This window comes from Oryx dammah, unplaced genomic scaffold (assembly GCF_014754425.2).
Source record: "Oryx dammah isolate SB20612 unplaced genomic scaffold, SCBI_Odam_1.1 HiC_scaffold_20, whole genome shotgun sequence".
Lineage (NCBI taxonomy): Eukaryota > Metazoa > Chordata > Mammalia > Artiodactyla > Bovidae > Oryx > Oryx dammah.
This window is the reverse complement of record NW_024070204.1, coordinates 20,187,312-20,212,255: the sequence shown is the minus strand read 5'-3', so window position 1 is coordinate 20,212,255 and position 24,944 is coordinate 20,187,312. Positions and strand designations below refer to the sequence as shown.

General features: G+C 37.7%; 1 protein-coding gene across 3 annotated transcripts in view; it reads left to right on the top strand.

Annotated features, from left to right (window-relative positions):
* The window catches only part of CDH12 (cadherin 12), a 326,182-nt gene that overhangs the window by 145,409 nt on the left and 155,829 nt on the right, over positions 1-24,944 (top strand). The gene's annotated exons all lie outside the window — the stretch shown is intronic.

The window sequence follows — 24,944 nt, the reverse complement described above, 5'->3', positions numbered from 1 at the left end:
TGGCAGAAACTAACACAATATTGTAAAGCAATTATCCTCCAATTAAAAAGAAAAAAAGAAAAAAAAGATGGCTTTAAAACTGGAAAACAATTTAAACCACAATGTAACAAGGAGTTTGTGCAAGAGTCTCATATGAATAGCTTCTTTTTTTCTTATTTTATTTACTAGCCTAAATGCAAGCTGGTGTTTAGCTTCCCTGGTGGCTCATACAGTAAAGAATCTGCCTGCAATTCATGCAGGAGACCTGGGTTCAATCCATGGTTCTGGAAGAGCTCCTGGAGGAGGACATGGCTACCCACATCGGTATTCTTGCCTGGAAAATCCCAAGGGCAGAGGAGTCTAGCGAGCTACAGTCCACGCTGTTGCACATAGTTGGAAACTACTGACCAACACTTTCATTATGCACTGAAGAAACAAGTGGCATTTTGCTTTATTCAGGAATAATACTGTACAAGTGCAGCGATTAGTGAATATTTCTTTTGTTCATTGATCCATAAGTTCATGCAACCTTAACTCCTAGCCCTCTGGGATGTGAACTGCTGCTGATGTTAAGTTCATTTTCAAATTACTTCTTTAAAAGCCTATTCTAGGTAGTTTCTAATTAGACACTCCCAGATGGTATGAATCAAGCAGCTGTAGTCCCAGCTGGGAACAAGTGTGAAGGAAATGCTCATCGTTTTATTCTTTTCTTAGCTTTTTTTTTTCCTCTCACAACTTTCAATATTCTCACAGTCTTCACAGGCTTTTGAATACTGTAAATCGTTGGATCATATGCTCTGGAATACTAATAAGATATCCTGTTCTAGCAGGAAAAATGTAAGGTCTATGCATGTAATGAGACACTTGGATTTCTGAATGATCAAGCTCAAAGTTCTGTCATAGAAAATATGTCCATGAATTCAAATTACTACCAAGAACACTTAGCACACTTACAGTTCAAGATCTTTTGGAGCAAATTGTCCTAGGTGTTCCATGCTATTCCCAAATCCTTTAAAATCTATTTTAGACCATTGTGTATGGAATGTGATTCAATTATCTGCTAGTCTGATTCAGTCTTAATTAAGATATAGTTTGAGTTTTTCATAATAAAAATAAAGTTATTAACTATTAAAATCACAATTATCAATAACTTTGAATTCTTCTTACCATTAAATCACACATTATTTCATTAATCATAAGAATTTCATGTAGTACTTACACTATGCTAAATTTTTAGTTTACAAAGAATAAACTTAGAATGGAAGAATTTCCAGTGGTATTCAATAATAATGCTAAAAATAACTGAGTTATTATTCTAATAATGATGAACACCATTCATTGAGTGTGTACAAAGAGTTGACAGTATGTAGCTTATATTCAGGACAGTTTTATAATGAATCTTCCAATCTTGGATATTTTGATCTAGGACAAGTGTCAACTAAATGAGATGATGGGAAATAGCTGCAAATCTGCAGTTTCCCTGGTAAACCAGGATCTAGATCACTGTCATTCCATCCTGCAAAATAACTTTCAAAAAAGGTAATCACTCTCTATATTTTAAATTTGAGAAAATAAAACTTAAGAACTGTTCCTCCACAAACATAACTAGCAAGAAAAGTCGTGCCAGCATGCTGGCATCAGAATCAAACGCTTCAGCTTTGAACTACCCTTCCCACTCAGAATTATTATTAAATCCCTTTCAAGGTCACTTTTCTTGTGCCAAACACAAGCACTCACTGAAGTCTGTTTTCCTTTCCCCCACTCCATCCAGTAAAACAGTGATCTGAAATGCTATTTCTACTAAATCTAGCCCATGCTTCCTATGTCACTATCCAACAGGATTTCTGATGTCATTAACTTTTACACCAAAATATCAATGACTTGCATTGTATTGTCCTCAGGAAAACTATTTAGTATTCAAAATGAATGATTCTGGGTAGAATTTCAGACAGTAGTTCGGGCTAAGGGACACATGAAGGCAGTATCATCAGTCATATTGGCTCATGAGGATGTATCCAGATAACAAATCACAATGACCTGAAATTGTTTCACTTTCCTATCTTTCAAATATACTTTGTTAGTTTGAAAATTCAGTATTTATTAGTTTGACTGTGAAAGTGATATATGTTTGAATTGGAATATCCACCACAAGTAAAATACTTACTTTAAATCTTTCACTGCTCCAGTTAAGCCCAGGTAGAGGAAACAGTAGAGACAAGAAGAGAATGAAAAAAATAGGAATCAATGAGGGACATAATGAGAAAAAACATATATAAAAGAATAAAAGGATGTAATGCCTTGGAATCATTAGTGAACTCTTACAAATCTCTGTCTCACTTTCTCATCACCCCAACCCTTTGAGTTCTCATTAATAGGCTATTTGCTTTCTGGCTAGTTGGAGAATAAGATTGTGTGTTAATCAGTGATAGTTATCATGTATATACTTTTTTCTCAATCATATATTTTGCACCTAATTACCATGTCACTACATTCTGAAATGAAAAATATTCTATCTCCGTATATCTTAAAAGACTTTTATGACCAGGAAAGAGAGAAAAAATATATAATTAATTGTCACAAGTTAAAACTACTCGATGAACATGAGTTTGATCAAGCTCTGGGAGATGGTGATGGACAGGGAAGACTGGTGTGCTGCAGTCCATGGGGTCGCAAAGAGTTGAACTGAGTGACTGAACTGAACTGAAAACTACATTTTGTTTTGTTTACCACAGAGAACATTTTCCCATTTTATAACCACAAAGACAACCACCTGATTTCATATGTTATATATTAAATGGGAAATGAAGATGTAGAAAAGCTCCCTACAGCCCAATTTTGATACCCCTGTGGCTTCCCATTTCCCCTTCATTCTGTAGGTGTCCTCCCATTATCATAAATCTCCTTATTTGTTCCATCCATCCTGAATATCTGTGCAAGGAGAGTGAATTCTGACTTGTCTAATACAATCCATACTATAATTTATGAGTGAGCAAAGAATGAAGGAGGAAAATCAAGAATGACTTCAGAACCAAGAAAAGTATGTCTGCTTTGAGATAAGGAACACAAACCTTGAAGGAATAATTTATATAATAATGTTAAAAAACCGTCCAAAAATGCAAGACAGAGTGCAGATTTTGCCATTTTCTGAATTATCCAAAAGATGCACATTAAAAAGGTAAAATATCCAATGGCATGAACCAGATTGTTAGCAATGAATGAAGGATGCCAAAAGTAAATATGCAATTAAGAATTAGTATACATGATATCAGAAAAAGTTACTGACAAAACTAACAAAAACATGAACATACATTTTAAAGGTGAAAGATACAAATAGAAAATAAACTCTCATCCCCTTTTGGCACTGCACTGCCCCCTCACCTCCATCCATCTCCCGTTTGTCCCCCAACTCTGGACACACTTGCTTCTTTTTCTGTCCCCCATCCCTCTCCAACTCTTGCTATGTGTCCAAAGTACTCTTTGCAGCATGCAATCTGTTATAAGCAAAATTCTGTTATAAGCAAGAAAGTCCAATCTTTTATCTCCTATTCCCTTAACCTTCTTGCTCTGAATGACACTGGTGTCTTTCCTAAGAACATTTCTTCTCCCCAAATTTTTGACGAGCATTGGATGATTTTTCTCCCCCAGCTTTGTCCTGAGAACTCTGGAGGTGAAAATGAGCTTTCTATCCTCCTTATCATCTATGGACCCAACAAGCATTTTCCCTATGATAGTAAAAATGCAACTAACACACTGTTAGTCTCTCTCTAGTACTACCCTCATCATAATCCTTGGTGATTTCAATAGTTATAAAGCTGAGGTTTGTGACATTGTAGAGGAGGCAGTGATCAAGATGATCCCCAAGAAAAAGAAATCCAAAAAGGCAAAAAGGTTGTCTGAGGAGGCCTTACAAATAGCCATGAAAAGAAGAGAACTGAAAGGCAAAGGATAAAAGGAAAGCTATACCCATTTGAATGCAGAGTTCCAAAGAATAGCATGGAGAGATAAGAAAGCCTTCCTCAGTGATCAGTGCAAAAGAAATAGAGGAAAACAATAGAACTGAAAAGACTAGAAATCACTTCAAGAAAATTAGAGATAGCAAAGAAACATTTCATGCAAAGATGGGCACAATAAAGGACATAAATGGTAGGGACCTAACAGAAGTAGAAGATATTAAGAAGAAGAAGTGGCAAGAATACAGAAAAGAACTATACATAAAAGATCTTCATGACCCAGATAATCACAAGGGTGATTATCAAAGCTGTCTCACCTAAAGCCAGACATCCTGGAATGTGAAGTCAAGTGGGCCTTAGGAAGCATCACTATGAACAAAGCTAGTGCAGGTTATGGAATTTCAGTTGAGCTATTTCAAATCCTAAAAGATGATGCTGTGAAAGTGCTACACGCAATATGCCAGCAAAATTGGAAAGCTCATCAGTGGCCACCGGACTGGAAAAGGTCAGTTTTCATTCCAATCCCAAAGAAAGGCAATGCCAAAAAAATGCCCAAAGGACCTCACAATTCCACTCATCTCACATGCTAGCAAAGTAATGCTCCAAATACTCCAAGCCAGGCTTCAACTGTACATGAACTGTGAACTTCCAGATGTTCAAGCTGGATTTAGAAAAGGCAGATGGACTGGAGATCAAACTGACAACATCTGTTGGATCATCGAAAAAGCAAGAGAGTTCCAGTAAAACATCTACCTCTGCTTTATTGACTATGCCAAAGCCTTTGACTGTGTGGATTACAACAAACTGTGGAAAATTCATAAAGAGATGGAATACCTGACTTGCCTCCTGAGAAATCTGTATGCAGGTCAGGAAGCAACAGTTAGAACTGGACATGGAACAACAGACTGGTTCCAAATAGGAAAAGGAGTACGTCAATGCAGTATATTGTCTTATTTAACTTATATGGAGAGTACATCATGAGAAACACTCGGCTGGATGAAGCAGAAGCTGGAATCAAGATTGCTGGGAGAAATATCAATAACCTCAGATATGCTGATGACACCACACTTGTGGCAGAAAGCAAAGAAGAACTAAAGAGACTTTTGATGAAAGTGAAAGAGGAGAGTGAAAATATTGGCTTAAAACTCCACATTCAAAAAATGAAGATCATGGCATCTGGTCCCATCACTTCATGGCAGATAGATGGGGAAACATGAAAACAGAAACTTTATTTTGGGGGCTCCCAAATCACTGCAGATGGTGATTGCAGCCATGAAATTAAAAGAAGCTTGCTCCTTGGAAGAAAAGTTATGACCAACCTGGATAGCGTATTTAAAAGCAGAGACAGTACTTTGCCAACAAAGGTCCGTCTAGTCAAAGCTCTGGTTTTTCCAGTAATCATGTATGGATGTGAGAGTTGGACTATAAAGAAAGCTGAGCACCAAAGAATTTATACTTTTGAACTGTGGTGTTGGAGAACTCTTTAGAGATCCAATCAGTCCATCCTAAAGGAAATCAGTCCTGAATATTCATTGGAAGGATTGATGCTGAAACCCCAGTACTTTGGCCACCTGATGTGAAGAACTGACTCATTTGAAAAGACCCTGATGCTGGGAATATTGAAGGGAAGAGGAAAAGGGGATGAAAGAGGATGAGATGGTTGGATGGCATCACTGACTCGATGGACATGAGTTTGAGTGAACTCCGGGAGTTGGTGATGGACAGGAAGGCCTGGTGTAGTACAGTCCATGGAGTTGCAAAGAGTCAGACACAACTGAGTGACTGAACTGAACTGAACTGTACTGAAAGCTGAGAAATGATTATTCTAAATCTCTAGCCTCATTTTCTTGTTTCCTTAACTTTCTTTCTTTCTGTCTCTGACACACACACCACCCAACTACACACACACATACACATATATACACAATGACTTGACATTTAACTACTTTAGCCCCTCACTCTCATGGTTATAGTCAAGTGTTTTTATCATCATGGCATTTTCAATAACTGCGGTCTCCATAACTTCAGTTTCAAGCATGTCGATTCCTAATCACAATCTTCCCCATTCTTTCCCTCTAATAATGCAATTCTAGAAAGTTACCACCTCACCGGAGACTATTATTTATTTATTTGTAATATCGCTTTACATTTAATCTCTCACACCCGTGACTTTCCATTCTTTCTTGCCCATCTTAAATGTTATGGTTGATTGTTACTATCACTGTCCTGAATATAGCTTCAAGGTTTTTTTGCCCTGACTTAATTAAATCCACCTCTGTGTTTGCTCCATACCTATCATAATAACAAAGTAATGTGTCTGGAGAATATATAACACAGCCATGACAACCTGTCTGCCATGACTACAAACTCCAGCTGGCCACACGTGCCGCTCAGCTGTCCCATGAAATTCCCCTTGTTTGTTCAGTCGATTACTAGCCTAGAGACTCTTCCTTATTTGTTATGCTGTTTCCACAAGCATCCAATAATTTCTCCATTGTCTCTCAGCTGATATCCTGGTCCAACTTTTACTGAGAAATTACAAGCAGTCAGAAGAGACTATCTTTGCATTACCTCTAGCACTGCCCACACATCTCTGCACATACACGTAGCTTTCACTTCTGCCACTCTGGGTGAAGACCACCCCCTCCCCTGACATTATTTTCGTTCACTTTTGCTTGTTCAAGGACATCCTATAAGCACAAGCAAGCCGTTTCATCCCTTCCCCTTTCCCATGTTACCAGCACCATCAAATCATGCTTTAGAGCATCAGTTGGCTTATTTAATTGTTTGGATTAATAAAATGCTTTTTGTTATTAGTCCTATCTTCAAAAGTTCATTCAACCTACTTCCCAAGCCATAGGACTGGCACATTCACAGATTATAGTTAGTAAGTGGTTAGAATGCCCTCGCCCAAAAGATATAGGTACCTATGAAAAATCACATAAAGAAAAAGAGAATGAGACAGAGAGAGAGCAACAGAGACTGTGGTTTAAAACTGGACTAGCTTTTCCTCGGTTCTGGCCAACACATTGAAGTTCCTTCTAGAAGTAGCCACCAAAGGTGAGGAGATGAGGAAGTTTTTCTTGTCTGCACAAACCTCAACTGCAGAATTAAGCCACATCAACAACTATGTCATTGAGTTGCCTAGAGCAGTACCAAGTAGGGCAGTCTAATTCCCAGGGCAATCTAACACCATTCCAAGGTCAGTGAGTAGGAAGGAAAATTCAATTTGTATTTCTCAGCTATGGTCTGAGCTTCCTGAGATTCCAGAACAAAAATATGCACAACACATCAAAGTGCCTGACATATGATTTTTTTTTTTTTCAGAAAAAGGTTACCGATCAATCTGAACTTTCAAGTGAGATGAAAGACTCTAACATCTAAAGAAAGATGACAAGATGTGTATTTTCATGACAAAATGTAATTTAAAACCTCTTCAGATCCTCCCCCACAAGAGGCCAGAAACTGTTGTTTTTTTTTTCCACCAAAAGTATATTATTGGAGTCATAATTCACATCCAAGAAAATGGAATAGAAAGTCAGTAGCACTTGACAGTCTCCTTTCAATTGTTCTGGACGTGTTTCCTGACCTGTTTTCACTACAGTCACAGCGCACACTCTGTACACTTACCCTTATTAATTAAACATGAAATACTGAGAAATAGTGCCCAGTAATAAAAAAAAAAAATCCATGATTGCATAGAGGTGACCAAACTGATGCTTGTAGTTCTAGTTCTTATATCTAAATGTAGCTGAAGGGATGTGCACAGAAAAGGCTAATCAAAGGAGAACCAAATTGGTTCCAATGAATAAATTCATGGAACAATTTCTTATAATTGACAGTATCACTTAACGTGGTGAGAGTAGCTTCTATTAAAATGTAACATATTGCGTTTAGGTTATAATCATACATGGCACATTGTCAAAAGAGAATTCCATGGGTTTTGATGGGGAAATGCTTACAGATAGAATTCAGGAGTCATGCTCAGAGGCGTTCATATCAATACTAGAGACACAAGTCATATCATACTAGTGTTACTGTCAACTGTAATTAGAGGCTTATCTCATTTTCTCTTATTTCTTAAATGATAAACCATCTATTTAGTCAAATGTTTTAGAAAAGACTTGAGAGGCAGTTTTCTTTAGAGCCGCTCTTGCATATATTCATGAATTTTTTTCAATTGTCTTCTTTTTGGAAAGAAAAATGCTGTAAAATGCATTGTGATTTGCAAGAAGAGGACAGGTACACTAAAACAATGTGAATGTGGCTTCAGGAACATTCAAGATTTAATGTCCAAACTTTGGGCTGTAGTCATGCTGTAGCCTGGGTTTCTTTTTGATTTTTAACTTTTCTCTCTTGGTTGTGCTTGTTGTTTACCAGGAAAAGGGATAACCAGATTATTGATCAAATTAAACATATCAAATTCCTTAGGAAGCTCTACATTTGTGTGCACTATTGTATGTGATAGTTCTAATCAATTATCTCAGCCAGAAAAAAACCATTAGTAAACTGTGATCTAGTGAGTAAGAAGTTCTAAATAATATTGTTATTTGTAGCATCGACTGAAAAGCTCAGAGAAGAGACAATGTCCGTAAAATCTAAGTGAAAGGTGACTATATTTGAATAATCGTGAGTGGTTAGTAGTCAAAGCAAAATTTTCACATCAGCCTCAAACTTGTCACATAAAAGAATACCATAAAGTCCTTGCATTGTCCAATAGTAATACGACTTAAAGGGAGCTATCTTCCAGCTTTGAGAAATAAGCACATGAGAGAGAGAATATAGGTTAAGGACAACAGAGGGACAAATCAAACAATGAAAATTGTCACTACCAGTTCAAGTTTTGAGACTTGGTAGAAGCTAGCAATATTTTGGCCACCTGATGTGAAGAACTGACTCATTGAAAAAGACCCTGATGTTGGGAAAGATTGAAGGTGGGAGGAGAAGGTGAGGACAGAGGATGAGATGGTTGGATGGCATTACTGATGCAATGGACATGAGTTTGAGTAGGCTCCGGGAGTTGGTGATGGGCAGGGAGGCCTGGTGTGCTGCAGTCCATGGGGTTGCAGAGTTGGACACAACTGAGTGAGTGAACAGAACTGAACTGAGAAGCTAGCAAGTATTGCAGTTAGTAAATGACCAGTTAGCAATGGCATCCCACTCCAGTACTTTTGCCTGGAGAATCCCATGGATGGAGGAGCCTGGTGGGCTGCAGTCCATGGACAGGACTTAGTGACTTCACTTTGACATTTCACTTTCATGCATTGGAGAAGGCAATGGCAACCCACTCCAGTGTTCTTGCCTGGAGAACCCAGGGACGCGGGAGCCTGGTGGGCTGCCATCTCTGGGGTCGCACAGAGTCTGACGCGACTGCAGTGACTTAGCAGCAGCAGCAGCAGCACTTGAACACAACATCCTCTATTTCATTTCTTCTTACTGTCTTCCTGTTTCTCCCCCAGTTCACAGGAGCAAAGCATATAGTGATTGTAGTTGTACCTTTTAGTTTTCTTATTTGAAACTTTGAATTAGCAATAATAGCATTGTGTGTGTTAGCTGCTCAATCATGTCCAACTCTTTGTGACCCCATGACCTGGGGCCCAGCAGGCTCCTCTGTCCATGGAATTTTCCTGGCAAGAATACCAGAATGGGTTGCCATTCCCTTCTCCAGGGGAACCCAGCAATGGCATTAGTGGAGTTATTATAGATTAAGCATTGATTTCTTTAAATGGGAAATGTAAATTAATACAGGGAGGAAGAAGAATGTAGGCTATTTCTTCTCTGGCAATTTAAAGCTCTTCACTTCCTCCACTATGAATACAGTACATATCCAATGTATCATAACTGCTTGTAGCATATCTGCATGTTCCAACAGTCAGCCATAAGTCATTAATTCTATAGAAAAGAAATTTATGCTCACCCATATCCATCATTAAAAAAAAATTACTGACCTAAAACACTACCCAAGACTTACAAATTGTTTCATAGGAAACAAAATAAAACAAACAAACAAAAAACTTTGTGATGGGTAAAAATGTATCAAAATCCATAAGACTTACAAGATCTCTTTTTGAAACAGTACCCCAAACTTATAGAAACAAATTAATAGTAAACTTGTTATTTAGTCACTAAATCATGTCAGGCTCAATCCCATGGACAGAGAAGCCCGACAGGCTACAGCCCATGTCCTTGTGTGTGTATGTGCATGTGTGTGTGTGTGTGTGTGTGTTTAGTCGCTAAATGATGGCTGACCCTTGTAGGCTCATGGACTGTAGCCCACCAGTCTCCTCTGTCCATAGCATTTCCCAGGCAAGAATACTGAATACAGGTATTTGCAGGCGGATTTTACTGCTGACCCACCAGGGAAGCAATAGTAAAATCATCAAGTGTTAAAAAGCAAAAGATTTATCCATTTGGATATTCTAGAAGAATTGCTGTATATTTCCTACAGAATTATTAAAGAAAATAGAAGCAATCTAGCTAATAAAAGACATAGGGAGCATAAGGGAAAATAAAAGTTATCCTCAGGGATGTGAAGAGTTTGAAGGAAGACTACAGTATTTAGCTTTGCTCTAAGAGACAAAACAAGACCTTCTAGGAAGAACAGAGGGCTTCTCTGCTGAGCAGGAGACGAGAGTTCAATCCCCAAGATAAGAAGATACCCTGGAGAAGGAAATGGCAACCCACTCCATGGACAAAGGACTCTGGAAGGCCACAGTCTAGGGGGTTGCAAAGAGTTGGACATGACTGAGCACAAGTGTGAGGGAGACTAAAGGAAAGCTGGAGGTAGACAGAGCTGAGAGGGTGATGGTAGAATAATCTGGGGTGGTGGCTCAGTTCAGCGTATTTAATAACTATCACTGGGAGGGTTTTAATAAAAGTGAATTACATACTGGTGATATATAAGTGATTTATCTATACATCTTATCTATCTATCTATCTATCTATATCTATATCTACAGAAAGGCGGAGGGAGTGAGAAGATTGTTAATATGTTCACCTATATTCTGGAGACAGTTTCTTAAAGATCATAGACAAGATGTCCTTGCATTTGGATAGAAATGTGAGATCTGCTTGAATTAGACTATTTGAAATGTCTCTTCCACTCCCCTAATTCTCTAACTTACCAATCATTCCATAATTTAGCTGTACTATAGCTCAACATTCAGAAAACAAAGATCATGGCATCTGGTCCCATCACTGCATGGAAAATAGTTGGGGAAACAGTGGAAACAGTGTCAGACTTTATTTTGCAGGGCTCCAAAATCACTGCAGATGGTGATTGCAGCCATGAAATTAAAAGACGCTTACTCCTTGGAAGAAAAGTTATGACTAACCTAGATATCATATTCCAAAGCAGAGACATTACTTTGCCAACAAAGGTCCGTCTAGTCAGGGCAATGGTTTTTCCAGTGGTCATGTATGGATGTGAGAGTTGGACTGTGAAGAAAGCTGAGTGCTGAAGAATTGATGCTTTTGAACTATGGTTTTGGAGAAGACTCTTGAGAGTCCCTTGGACTGCAAGGAGATCCAACCAGTCCATCCTAAAGGAGATCAGTCCTGGGTGTTCTTTGGAAGGAATGATGCTAAAACTGAAACTCTAATACTTCAGCCACCTCATGCGCAGTGTTGACTCATTGGAAAAGACTCTGATCCTGGGAGGGATTGGGGGCAGGAGGAAAAGGGGATGACAGAAGATGAGATGGCTGGATGGCATCACCGACTTGATGGACGTGAGTTTGAGTGGACTCCAGGAGTTGGTGATGGACAGGGAGGCCTGGCATGCTGCCATTCATGGGGTCACAAAGAGTCAGACATGACTGAGCGACTGAACTGAACTGAACTGATAGGAAAAGAGAGAATTTTGATATAAGAAAGTGTTAAGAGGGATAATTAATAGACTTGAACTGAAAGAAAAAAAATATGCTACAAAGGGATTTTGATAGGAGAAGCCATACAATTCTTTCTGTCCTTTATGCTTTCTGGGAGCAAATAAATGGATAAAAAAATATAAAGATGGAAGTAGAGTGGATTGCAAGTAGTTTTTCAGCATCTGAAGAAAGGGTATAGAAACAGCATTTTCACTTTTTTTTTTTTTTTTTTTGTAGCCTGTATATCTCTCCACTTATCTAAAGCTGAATGAGTTTTGTAGATGATGGCATTAAATTTGAAATATGTTACCTAATAATGTCATATCTTCTGCTTTTACCTGAAAAATTTCTGCATAAGAGAATTGAAACTTGGACATTTTCAGGAACTCTTTGAACACATGTTATAAAAAAGAATCAGTTCATCCTTCTGCATATTCAATAGCTTTTTAGGTGAGCAGATATAGATTTGATGACCCATAATTCAGCACTTCTGGGAAGAAAATTATACTTTGAGAGGTAGAGTTCACCTGAAAATCTTAAAAACAAGGTTTCTCATTTTTTTGTGTGTGTTGCATGTCTCTCTGCTGGTTTAGAAACAATTTGAGACTGCCAATGGGTTAGGGAGTCTGTGAAAATGCAGAGAAGCGGGCATTTTAATATCAGTGAACAGCAAATCAAAAAGAAACGCAGCAGCTTTACACAGGGAAAAGATTTGAATAGGCTTCCTTGTCTTTCCCTGATGGCTTCAAAGGTTCTGAGATGAATTTTGTTCATGTTGAGGACAGCAGAAATGCTCCTGTAACAAAACTCCAGTTCGTGCTGCGCAGAGGGGAATTTGTCGTGGCGGAGTTCTCTCCTCTGCATCATATCTATAAGGGAAAGGATGCGGCATCACTGAGGTATGAGAGAACAGAAAGGACTGTCTTGCCTTTTCATCTCGTGATTGCACTGACCCCACTGCACTTCGCTGTGACTCTCAGAGGCTGCTCTAACAGCATAGCGTGTAACACTTGCTTCTGGCCTCTCACAGGTTTGGTTGAAAACAGCAGCAGTCCTCAGGAGCAAAGAAAGGAAGCCGAAGAAAACTGTTTTAAGGGGAAGTAAGTTAACTTCTAAAAGAGTGCATCCACTTCCCTGTAGGAATGAAGTAAACAGATCAGTTTCAAGACCAGATGGAAGAGAGGCAGAATCATCCTGGCTAAACTTATCTTGACATTATCACAGTACAGATGCTCCCGACTTACAATGGTTCAATTGACAATGTGTTTCGTTTCTTTTTTTTTTTAATTTTTTTGAGCTTACGATGGTGCAGAAGTTCTACTCATTCAGTAAAAACTGTAATTTGAATTTTTATCATATGCAGTAAGATGCTCTGTTGTGATACAGAGCAGAGGTAGCCCCCAGTCAGCCCAAGCCATCCCAAGGGCAACAACCAATACACTCAGAGTTATCCTGTACCCAGACAGTCATTCTGCTGTTCACTCTCAGTACAGTGTTTAATCAATTATATGAGATATTCCAGGCTTCCCTGATGGCTCAGATGGTAAGAATCCACCTGCAATGTAGGTAGAGCCTGGTTGGATCCCTGGGTTGGGAAGATGCCTTAGAGAAGGGATTGGCCACCCACTCCAGTATTTTTGCCTGGAGAATCCCTTGGACAGAATAGCCTAGTAGGCTACCGTCCACAGGATCACACAGAGTTGGACACGACTTAAATGAGTCCCTTGGACTGCAAGGAGGTCCAACCAGTCCGTTCTAAAGGAGATCAGTCCTGGCTGTTCATTGGAAGGACTGATGCTAAAGCTGAAACTCCAATACTTTGGCCACCTCATGCGAAGAGTTGACTCATTGGAAAAGACCCTGATGCTGGGAGGGATTGGGGGCAGGAGGAGAAGGGGACAACAGAGGATGAGATGGCTGGATGGCATCACCAACTCGATGGACATGAATCTGAGTGAACTCCGGGAGGTGGTGATGGACAGGGAGGCCTGGAGTGCTGCAACTCATGGGGTTGCAAAGAGTCAGACACGACTGAGTGACTGAACTGAACTGGACTGAACTGAAGTGACACTTACCATAAAATAGGCTTTGTGTTAGATGATTTTGCCCATATAAGGGTTCTGAGCACATTTAAGGTAGGCTATGCTAAGCTATGATGTTAGGTGAATTAAATGCATTTTTGACTATGTGTTTATGGGGACATAATCCTATGGTAAGCTGAACAAGGTCTGTATATGGATAATGCGAGCCTTATGTAAATGTATTTTCTTTATGATGTTAAGGTTTACAAGAGAATTTAGAATAGGACCACTAAAGCTGTATAATTTCTGTGCTTCTGAAACGTGGAGTATGCTGCCTTGTAGTTGTTGCTTAGTCATTAAATTGTGTCTGACTCTTTGCCACCCAGTGGACTGTAGGCCACCAGGCTCCTCTGTCCATGGGTTTTCCCAGGCTAGAATACTGCAGTGAGTTGCCATTTCCTTCTTCAATACTGCTTTGTATCTCTATTTTTTTTTTTCTTTATTTCTCACGTTTCCCAAGAATCAAGTCCTCTACAAATGCTGTTGATCAACTTTATGTCCCTCAAGGACAGACACAGAAGAGAGACGAGAATCTGAATGTTTTAGAGAAAAAGGTTTTTCTATATGTAACTGCTTCCTAAAATGTGAGCAGCAGATGTAGAATTAGGAAAAATCTGCAATTTGCCAGCAGCTGCTGCCGCGGAGGTTTTCCTTTGCCGAAGCCAATTTGACTGTCTAAACATTCAGGATCCTCTTTCCCTTGACTCACTACTATTCCTACTTTTTCCAGTCACTTTCCTGCATGTTGTTGGATTGTTGGAGGCTCATATAAATGAAATAAAATTACAGGAGTGAATACACCACAACTTCAAACTTGTGTCTATACCAACTTAAAATGCCGCACATTCTCTGAATGCCTTGTTGTTGTTCAGTAGCTCAGTCGTGTCAGACTCTGTGACCCCATGGACTGCAGCACATCAGATTTCCCTGTCCTTCACCATCTCTCTGAGTTTGCCCAAACTCATGTCCATTGAGTCGGTGATGCCATCCAACCATCTCATCCTCTGTTGTCCCCTACTCCTCCTGCCTTCAATCTTTCCCCAAATCAGGGTCTTTTCGAATAAGTCAGTTCCTACCATCAGGTGACCAAAGTATGGGAGCTTCAGCTTCAGTATCTATCCTTCCAATGAATATTCAGGACTGATTTCCTTTAGGATGGACTGGTTTGATCTCCTTGCTGTCCAAGGGACTCTCAAGTCTTCTCCAACACCACAGTTCAAAAGCATCAGTTTTTCAGTGCCCAGCCTTCTTTATGGTCCAACTCTCACATCCAAACATGACTACTGGAAAAACCATAGCTTTGACTAGATGGATTTTTGTCGGTAAAGTAAGGTCTCTGCTTTCTAATATGCTGTCTAGGTTGGTCATAGCTTTTCTTCCAAGGAGCAAGTGTCTTTTAATTTTATGATGGCCTTCTTGTGCCAGGTCACAAAAAGGACAGGTACCTCAACTTTGAATATTATTGATAGGTAGATTCAGAGTTTCTAAAAGTAAGACCTCTTCTTCTCAAACTTCTGAAATCTTGTGATGGAACTAAGATATCAGACTTTAGAGGCAAGCTTCTCTTTTTCAGTCAAAATCTTTCCATTGGTTGTCATTGATAAACAGCTAGATTCCACCAGGGCTGGAACATCTGTCTTATTTTGCAGTATACATTTCACTTAAATTCTTGGACAAGATTGGTCTCAGTAAATATTTATTGAATGAATGGATGAAAGAACAAAAATAAATGTCTTATGTACAATATTCCAAAGCTTTTAACAGTGAATGATATCAGTGTCCATAATTATATGTTTAAAATAATATACATCCTAATATTACTAAAAGGAAAATGAGAAGCCAAGTAAAATGAATAAAGTGTGTTCAATATTTGCTCATTTAATTCTTATAAAATTGGTAAGACGATATTTCTTCTAATATTATCATTTGGGGCATCTACATGTGGTAGATATAGAAATCTTGCGTTTCTTAAGTGTTTGAAGGTCTATCATTCTTAAAATGCTAACTGACAATGAGAATGTGAATGCTTGATCCTCATGTCACAGGCTTATAATGATACTTAAATAGCAAATATAATATTAATTAAAATTTTGATGCATCCAAATGATTCCTCACAGATAATGTTGACTTTTAGATTTAATAAATTATGTGTTTACTATTCTGTTTCTCCGTGAATCTATCTACACTAGCTTTTGCGAAGAGCGTAGTGACATCTAGCGGTGAAAATAAATAATGCAAATGACTACAGTTGGAGCCTGGAAATTTGAGGGTCGTATAAACGTGACAGTTTTGCTTAATAGAAATTAAGACGAATTTGCATGAAGAAAGTGGGATAATAGGTAGTTTATGAGATAATGTCAAATTTTGAATGGAATTGAAACATTATAAATATTGTTTATTATTGCACACATTGTTTCTGTGTGAAATTTAAGACATTTTAAATTGTCAAATCTGAAAAAAAAAATTAAATAATAGGTCTACGACTAAACTTAGCATTTTTGCGTTTGGTAATTAAAATTCCACTTGAATTTTTTTGTTTGATAAGAAATAGTTTGTAAACCAATATGTGTTCTAAGTAAATGTGATCAAACATTTCAGCACAAACCATAGCAAGGGAAATTGAATGTGGAGAAAGAGCTCAGCTGTGTAAGCTACTGTGTTTGAATATAAAGAAACTTTAACCAGGTGACATCATTTTATTAAATTTTATTTGTGAATAGTTTGAGCTTTATATTTTCAATAGGATAGAAAGTTTGTCCGTTTCAATATAATAAAACTCTGTAACTAAAAATTTGTCTTAATACAATTGCTATCAATCATGTCTTTGTAGTAATTATCATAATGACTTAATGGCATTTTATTGGACTTTCAGATTAAAAGGGAGCAAATGGGTAAAGCTTGCAATATTGCATAGCAATAGGCATAAGTTAAAATTTTTTAGTTTCCAATCAGCTAATTTAAAAGCATTTCTGTCTGTAAAACTGAGAAATATATAGGCTATATGATAAAGATACTAATAACCAAAGATAAAATGACTAGAATTTAAATGATAAAAAAATAAACCTAATTGGGGGTGTCATGCAATTTCTATCTAAATTAAGATGTGACAATATGATAATTTATACTAAGATATTTTCAAATACTTTATTAAGAAAATAGAGTTTTAGACACAAGGCATGCCTTAAAATAAGATAAACTTATTTCAGTATCTAGCTAAGAAATGGAAATTACTTCAATCCAAACACATTTAAATGCATGTGTGTGTGTGTGTGTGTGTGTGTGTGTCTCAGTTGTGTCTGACTCTTTGTGACCTCACGCACTATAGCCCTCTGGGCTCCTCTCTCCATGGAATTCTCCAGGGAAGAATACTGGAGTGGGTAGTTGTTCACTTCTCTAGGGAATCTTCCCAACCCAGGGATCGAACACAGATCTCCTGCATTGCAGGCAGATTCTTTACTGTCTAAGCCACCAGAGGAGGCCAAATGCATGTAGGAAACTGGGATAAAGTAAGGTTTCCAGTATGTGGTGATTAACAGTGAAATAATAGTCTTCTAAATGGTAATTTTGCATGTATTTTAAAAGAAAATAAGACAACTGAGGTCTCTTTTAAATAACATTGTACATCAATATACTATATATGAAAATGCATCTTAAAGATATTAAAGGAATATTTTCAATAAAAAAACAAATTTATAACTTTCATGCAGGGCTAAATTGAGCAAGTGTTAAAGATTTTGTTTACCTCATTATTGAAGATCGAACCAGTAAGATATTATAAGTGGTATAATGAAGAAATCAATGAAACATAAATGTATATAATGAAGAGTAATGTTGAAATGAATTTGGAAATCTGAGTTATCCACAGAGCAATAAGCAATTGCATACCAGCAGCTATAAGTAATTTGTTTTCTATGGACAAGAAATATTTCCATATATATCTGTTTTCTCTAAGTTAACTTCTATTTCTAGGGAGTTATTTAAATAGCCTAGTCAAACACAAAGTCTTCACCCTATAACATCATATAACTACTGAAGTCTCCAGCATTTCCTTGAGAAGTTACTCAATAATCAATCTTGCCTATTATAAAGTCTAACTATTCCTTGAAAAGTAAATAGATTTAGTAGGTTCTTCACAGAAAAAAAAAAAAAAGAAGATATTTTAATAGTTAATACTCAGTGTCTGAGTAATAGGAGAAGGGGATGACAGAGGATAAGATGGTTGGATGGCATCACCAACTTGACGGACATGAGTTTGAGCAAGCTTCAGGAGCTGGTGATAGACAGGGAAGCCTGGAGTGCTGCAGTCCATGGGGTCGCAAAGAGTCAGACATGACTGAGCGACTGAACTGAACTGAACTCAGTGTCCGGAAGTATTTTCAGCTTACAGGTATAAAAGTAACCATCTTTGAGAAAGTTAGGAAGTACTAAGAATGTAACAGAAACATCTTGAAATAGTAAAAGAAAGATTAATTACTTTTTTGGATAATAGTCACTTCAGAGCTGCAGTAGCTTTCAAATAAAACTTTTAAGCAAAGCACATTCTAGCCTGTTTAGCAGTGAAAAAGGAAAACAATCTACTTTTCTGAGATGAAGATCACTGTATTGACTCATGTGTCAATGATGAAAATATTACTACAATGAGAATCAACAGAATACGTAGTAAAATTACATATCAAACAGATATAATCTTGCTCCTAAATTGTAACTCCTAAATGTCTTAAAGCATATCATTTTTCATCTTGCATCATATTTTTTTAAGTAACTGACTTACTTTGAGGACGGTTTTTCATCATTGGAAGAACGTTCATGTGAGTTGTGTAATTACATGAATCTATATTTCAGTTTTATTTTGTCTCTAAACTTTGGGAAATTATGTAGTCTCTCTCAAAATCAACTTCACCATATATGAAATATAAACAAAGTGTTTCTAACAATAGCACATCAAACAATTAGATACGATTTTTAAGCTGACACACAGGTTCTAAATAGTAGTTGCAAAAAAAAAAAATAAGCGATAATATGCAAAGCAAATTCAGACATTTATGCATTTTTTAATTTGGTCTTTTATTCTTCTATTTCTTAATTTGAGGCCTGACATTTGTTACAGTGGTTGACCTGTAACACGTTTACTGAGCTTATCTAAGTGGTTTTTCCAGTAGTCATGTACAGATGTAAGAGTTGGACCATAAAGAAGATTGAGCACAAAAAATTGATACTTTCAAACTGTGGTTCTGGAGAAGACTTTTGAGAGTCCCCTGGACTGTAAGGAGAACAAACCAGAAAATCCTAGAGGAAATCAACCCTGAATATTCATTGGAAGAACTGATGCTAAAGCTGAAGCACCCATACTTTGGGCACCTGATGTGAAGAGCCAATTCATTGGAAAGAACCTGATGCTGGGAAAGATTGAGGGCAAAAGGAGAAGGGAGTGGCAAGAGGATGTGATGGTTAGATAGCATCACCAACTCAATGGATATGAATCTGAGTGCTCTGGGAGATAGTGGAGGACAGAAGAGCCTGGCATGCTGCAGTCCATGGGGTCGAAAAGAGCCATAAGGACAGTGGTCGAACAAGAAAAATCTAAGTGGTGGCTTTCCATTTTTTTCTTCCCTATGAAATGAAATAGCAGTGATACTAATAGCATATCTCTGTTTAGAAACAATAGGTACTTGATGCCGTGTCCACATATTCAGAAGCCTTGGCTGTCCATCAAAGAGAGGAGGGGTAAAGTTAAGGATTTCCAGAATGACTTGTGCATATTTTAGGAGATTTGTTTATTCAACCAGAAGAGCTGATGAAGTAGATCTGGATTATACACAAGAAGAAGAAAGAGTGCCCTGCTTTGACAAAGTTTGGTTGCAAGAAAGTAATGAATAGAACGAGAAACTAAGTATGAACCATTACTTCTCTTGTAAAAGCACAATCACCTTTTTTTCTTAAATGCTTTATGTATTATATTTCAACAAAACAGTCTAAGCTAAAACATCAATCTATTTTTATATTTACCCAATCCATTTGCTTTTATTTTTCTTCCTGTGAGACACAAATATATTAAAAACAACTTAGAGGTAAGTTCAAAAAGTTATAATAAAAATACTGAGTACATTTCTATTAAATACTATTTCAATGTCCAATTTCTTTGTTTAATCTAATATTAATGATATTATTAAGGCCTTATAAAAAGCCATTATATATGTATTTCTTGAAGGAGAAATAGTTCAAGAACAAATGAGTTTTGCATGTATAAATTAATTTTGGCAGAAGAAAAAATTAAAATCCTAAATAATTTATCTTTATTCCTTAGTGACTCAGAAAAACTAAGGACAGTATCTTAGCAAAACTACTTTTAAGAACTTTTCTAATCTTATTGGAATAAGCTTTAGGATTCTTTCTAAAAGTCTGAGATAATTTTCAGATAAATCAGAAACAAAATGTTAAAATCAAGCTTATATATTATCCTCTGTATTTCAAGGACACTCAAACTTCTGTAGACTCTCATTTTTTCATCATGACTAAGGGACAAACTGTGATGTAGAAAGAAAATAAAAATGCAAGGGGTGTGTGTGTGTGTGTGTGTGTGTGTGTGTGTGTGTGTGTGTGTGAGTCACTCAGTCGTGTTTGACTCTTTGCAACCCCATGGACTATAGCCCACCAGGCTCCTCTGCCCATGCGATTTTCCCAGCAAGAATACTGGATTGGGTTGCTGTTTCCTCCTCCAACAGATCTTCCTGACCCATGGATTAAACCTGAGTCTCCTGCCTCTCCAGTATTGCAGGCAGATTCTTGTTCACTGAAACACCAGGAAAGCCCTCACAAGGTTTATAGTACACTGAAATCCTATGCTGTCAAGCTTCATCCCTTTGCAGGTAAACACATAGAGAAGAAGGTAAATATGAGGGGGAAAAAATCAGGAATTAAACTGCTAAGATCTGATCTGTTAAATGAGGAAAAGGACAAAGACTATTACAGGAATTTTTGAAAAGGACACAATGAATAATCCCCCTCATGGTGTGAGTTTTAAGATAACTATGAACAGATACAAGAGGGGAGAATTTGGAGACAAAGAGACACATCCATTTCTAGTAAGACCAATATTGGAGAGTGTTGATTATTCTACAGAGAAGGAGATTTTCAAATAAGAGATTCTAGATTTAGAGGGATTTAATCATTAACAGTGGGAGGCTGGGTCACAGCCCTGCCATCATTGCTCCTCCTCCTGTCCAGAATAGCTCAGTTGGAGGAGCCGAAAATTCCCTCCCCTTCCTTGGAGTAGAGGACTGAATAAAGATACAGTAAGTCCCCTACATAGGAACCTTCAGCTTGGGAACTTTCCAAGATGCAGATGTACATCCGGTTCCAGCAAGGAATCACAGCCTGTGCCATCAGCATCAGGCATGAGTGAAACTGCAGCTTGTCTTCTGTCTCTTATTGCTGATCACCCTTCAGCTCTACCATCTCCCACCTCCTCTCCTTTCTCCAGTCAGTAACTCTTCTTGCCTGTTCACTTGATGCCAGGTCCTCTATGCCAGCTACTGTATTTTTCAAGGTACTGTACTATAAAGTTAAAAATGTTCTCTTTACTTTCTGTGTTTGCTTTTGATGTATGATTTGTGTGCAAAGTATGATAAGCCCATCACTACAGTACTATATAGCTGATTGTGTTAGTTGGGTACCTAGGCTAACTTTGTTGGACTTAGGAACAAATTGGACTTAATGAATACACCCTCAGAAGAGAACTCATTCATATGTAGGGGACTATATGGGGTATGAATCCAGTGCAATGCACCAGGAAACATCAAGAGTAGAAAAGACATGTTACACCTCACCTTGCCACCCGAGCTAGTCTTTCCACGGTATGAATTCTTTCGGGGCTACCATAAATGAATTGTTCATTTTTTGACATTTTAATTTTACTTCTATTTGTAACCATTTGTGTGTGTATCTGTGTGTGTTTAAGGGTGAAAAGTAGCAATATAGAAGTATGTGCTATACTACGTTATAATAGAAAAGTGATTGTCTCCATAGTGCCAGGGAGTATAACCTTAATTTTAAATGAACTTATTTATTCATCTATTTATTTTTTGGCCATATCATGAGGCATGTGAGATCTTAGTTTCCGAACCAGGGATTGAACCTGCACCCAATGCATAGGAAGAACTGAGTTCCAACCACTGGACCACCAGGGAAGCCCCTAATCTTAATTTACATGTGCATAGCTCTTTATTCATCTATCTATTCAACAGATATGTTTAAACATTTATGTGACCAGGTATGGGTGATACTAGGCCCTGAGAAAAATACTACTATTATGTCTAATGTAATCCTAACACATCAGCTGTAACAAGGATAATTATGTAAGTGTTCTCTCTACAAGGAATTCAGCGTTGTGTATTCCAGAAACCATATACCCACAGAAATGTAATTATCTTTGTCTCCTATATACTTAGCACAGTGTCTGGCAATTAGGAACTTAAAATAAGTTACATGTTTATTGAATGAGCTGGATTTGAGAAGATCATAATTATAGAACCGGTTTATTTTTTCTCCTTCACCACCTTCAAACAAGATCCATTGAAATATTCTTCTTGTCTCTGGATTAAAACTTGAATATCAAATGTGTCCAATCTGTGGTTCCTCAAAAAAGTCAAGTTGTCAAACATCATTTTCATTTGATTCAAATCTTCCCTTTGCTCTCAGATCAGGCTTGATGGGAATCTGGCTTGGGTAATTAGCAAGAATATCAGTAGCTTCTTCCCTCCTTCTTGCCCCAACTAACATCCTTCCTCCCCTCTACTCACTGACTATCATATCTGGTCCCTCTGAAGTTGGGCCAGTAAAAGGCAAAGTTTTACAGAAGAGTATAACTGTCATCTTGATTGATGCTCTCTAACTTAAAGTTCAGAGAATGCCTCTTTGTGGAATACTTCTGTGGTTGCTGGGAGGCACCCCGCTGGGGAGAATGACTCTATTCTGTGGTCCAGGCAATGCTTCATTTTGTTAGCATTTGCTTTTACTGGTTTCACTTACATTGTCTCTCTCGCTGGGGTTTTCACAGTCTTTAGACATTCTTCTTAAATGAACCTCCTTTCAAAACTACTCAAGAATACTTGTATTTCAGAACGCCCACATCTGGCTCCTACAGTGCAGTCCCTCTACCTCGCGGTTAGGGAAGGAGAGTTTTGTCTACCACCATTTTGGTAGTTTTCTCTCCCTCATACTGGACCCCTTGGTCCTTCCTCCTTTACAATTTTTAGGTGCATATTAAGTGATCCCTCTGAGCCCCAAGGTCCCCAGTGTACTAGTCAAGCCTCCCTAAACTCCCCATAACCCTTTGTTTGGTTTGGTTTGAGCACCATGGAGAGAGGAGGAAAAAAGCTAGACCCCTGCATAGATTGTCTCTCCAATCTGGCTGCACACTACAGTCACCTGGGAGCCTTCAACACTGTGTTCCATCCCCAGAGATTGGGAAGTACTGTTCCAGGTGTAGTCTGAGCGTCCTTGTTATTCTACTGTGTGGTCAAGGTTGACAAAGCTGCTCTAAAGACACCTGTCCTATTGACCCCCTTCCCCCCCAGCCCAAGAATGATCTGTCTTTCGATAATCTGGGGAGTGGCTAATGGTCCACTTGAGGAGGCATGCTGGCTTTGGATCACCCTCTGGGTCAACCTTTCATAGACGCTGCAGATCTTTACAAGTATGAAGAAATTGACACCTTTTATTCTCAGCATTTGGAGAAGGAAATGGCAACCCACTCCAGTATTCCTGCCTGAAAATTCCATAGACAGAGGAGCCTAGTGGACTACAGTCCATGGGGTCTCATACAGCAGCCACGACTTAACATCTAAACAAAAGTAACATTCTCAGCCTTGGAACTTCTATCAAAACTCTAAGAAAGCAGGAGTTCTATTTAAAATCCTGTGGGGTAAATGTTTGTTGAACTGACCTGACTGAATGCAGAATTGATGGGTGGAATTAAGAGTTATGTAAGTCCCTGCAGAGAAAAAAAATGAAGATTCTTAACAGTTTTCCAATCCATTTCCTTCCTATGTCTCATTTAGTTTTCAGTCAAAAACCATACTGTGTCCCTGGTTTTAAATATCACATTTACCTTATCTACTATTTACTAAGATCAAAAAGTATCAAAACTGAACATCTCAAAATCACACAGTATGATTCTTAATTTTGTCTGGGAATGTCTACCAGCTGATAATTTTCTTTTAAAAATATTTTTGGGAATAATCTCTGTCTCTCTTGATATCCTCTGACTTACACGATAAGAATTGTACAAAGACTGTCCAAACTAATTCATTTTTTATAAGTCTTAGTGTTTTGTTAGTTAATAGATTTTGCAGTTGGGGTATTTGAAATAACTCAATGCACATAATATAACTTGTATTCCAAACAAATTTAAAATAGTCACAGAAGTTAGCAACTTTCCCAAATGAAAAAAGGAATTATGATTTTTTTGAGGATAAATTAAGTTTGAAAATAAAATAAAAACTGAGTGTGCTACACATTACAATTGATATTTGAATAATTGCATAGCATTTTGTATAAAACATATTTACTTCTGTTTTTTAGGCTGAGGAGTGATTGTGTTCCAAAGAACAAAAGAATTAATGTGTATGCTCAAGAAATATAACTGTAGAGGAATGTTTTTCATGTAGTTTGAATGAACTATACCAAAAGTTAAATTTTTGCATGTTTAGTTTACAATTTTAAGTTATATTTTATTGATTTTCATGGGGGAAACTCACCAACATACAGAGCACAAGCTTTGGATGGTTTCAGTCATGTTTAACTATTCTTTGTCTCCTAATATACCATGTATATGGCCATTTTTTAACAATTAATAAAAAATGTTAATAATAATATTGTAGCATCATTTCATGTAGCAGTCTCTCTTTTTTAGCAATCCAACTAAACCTTAGGCAAAAATCAACTTGGGGTAAATAATTAGAGGTATGCTAAACGTGAACCATGAACATCCAGATGTTCAAGCTGGTTTTAGAAAAGGCAGAGGAACCAGAGATCAAATTGCCAACATCCACTGGATCATCAAAAAA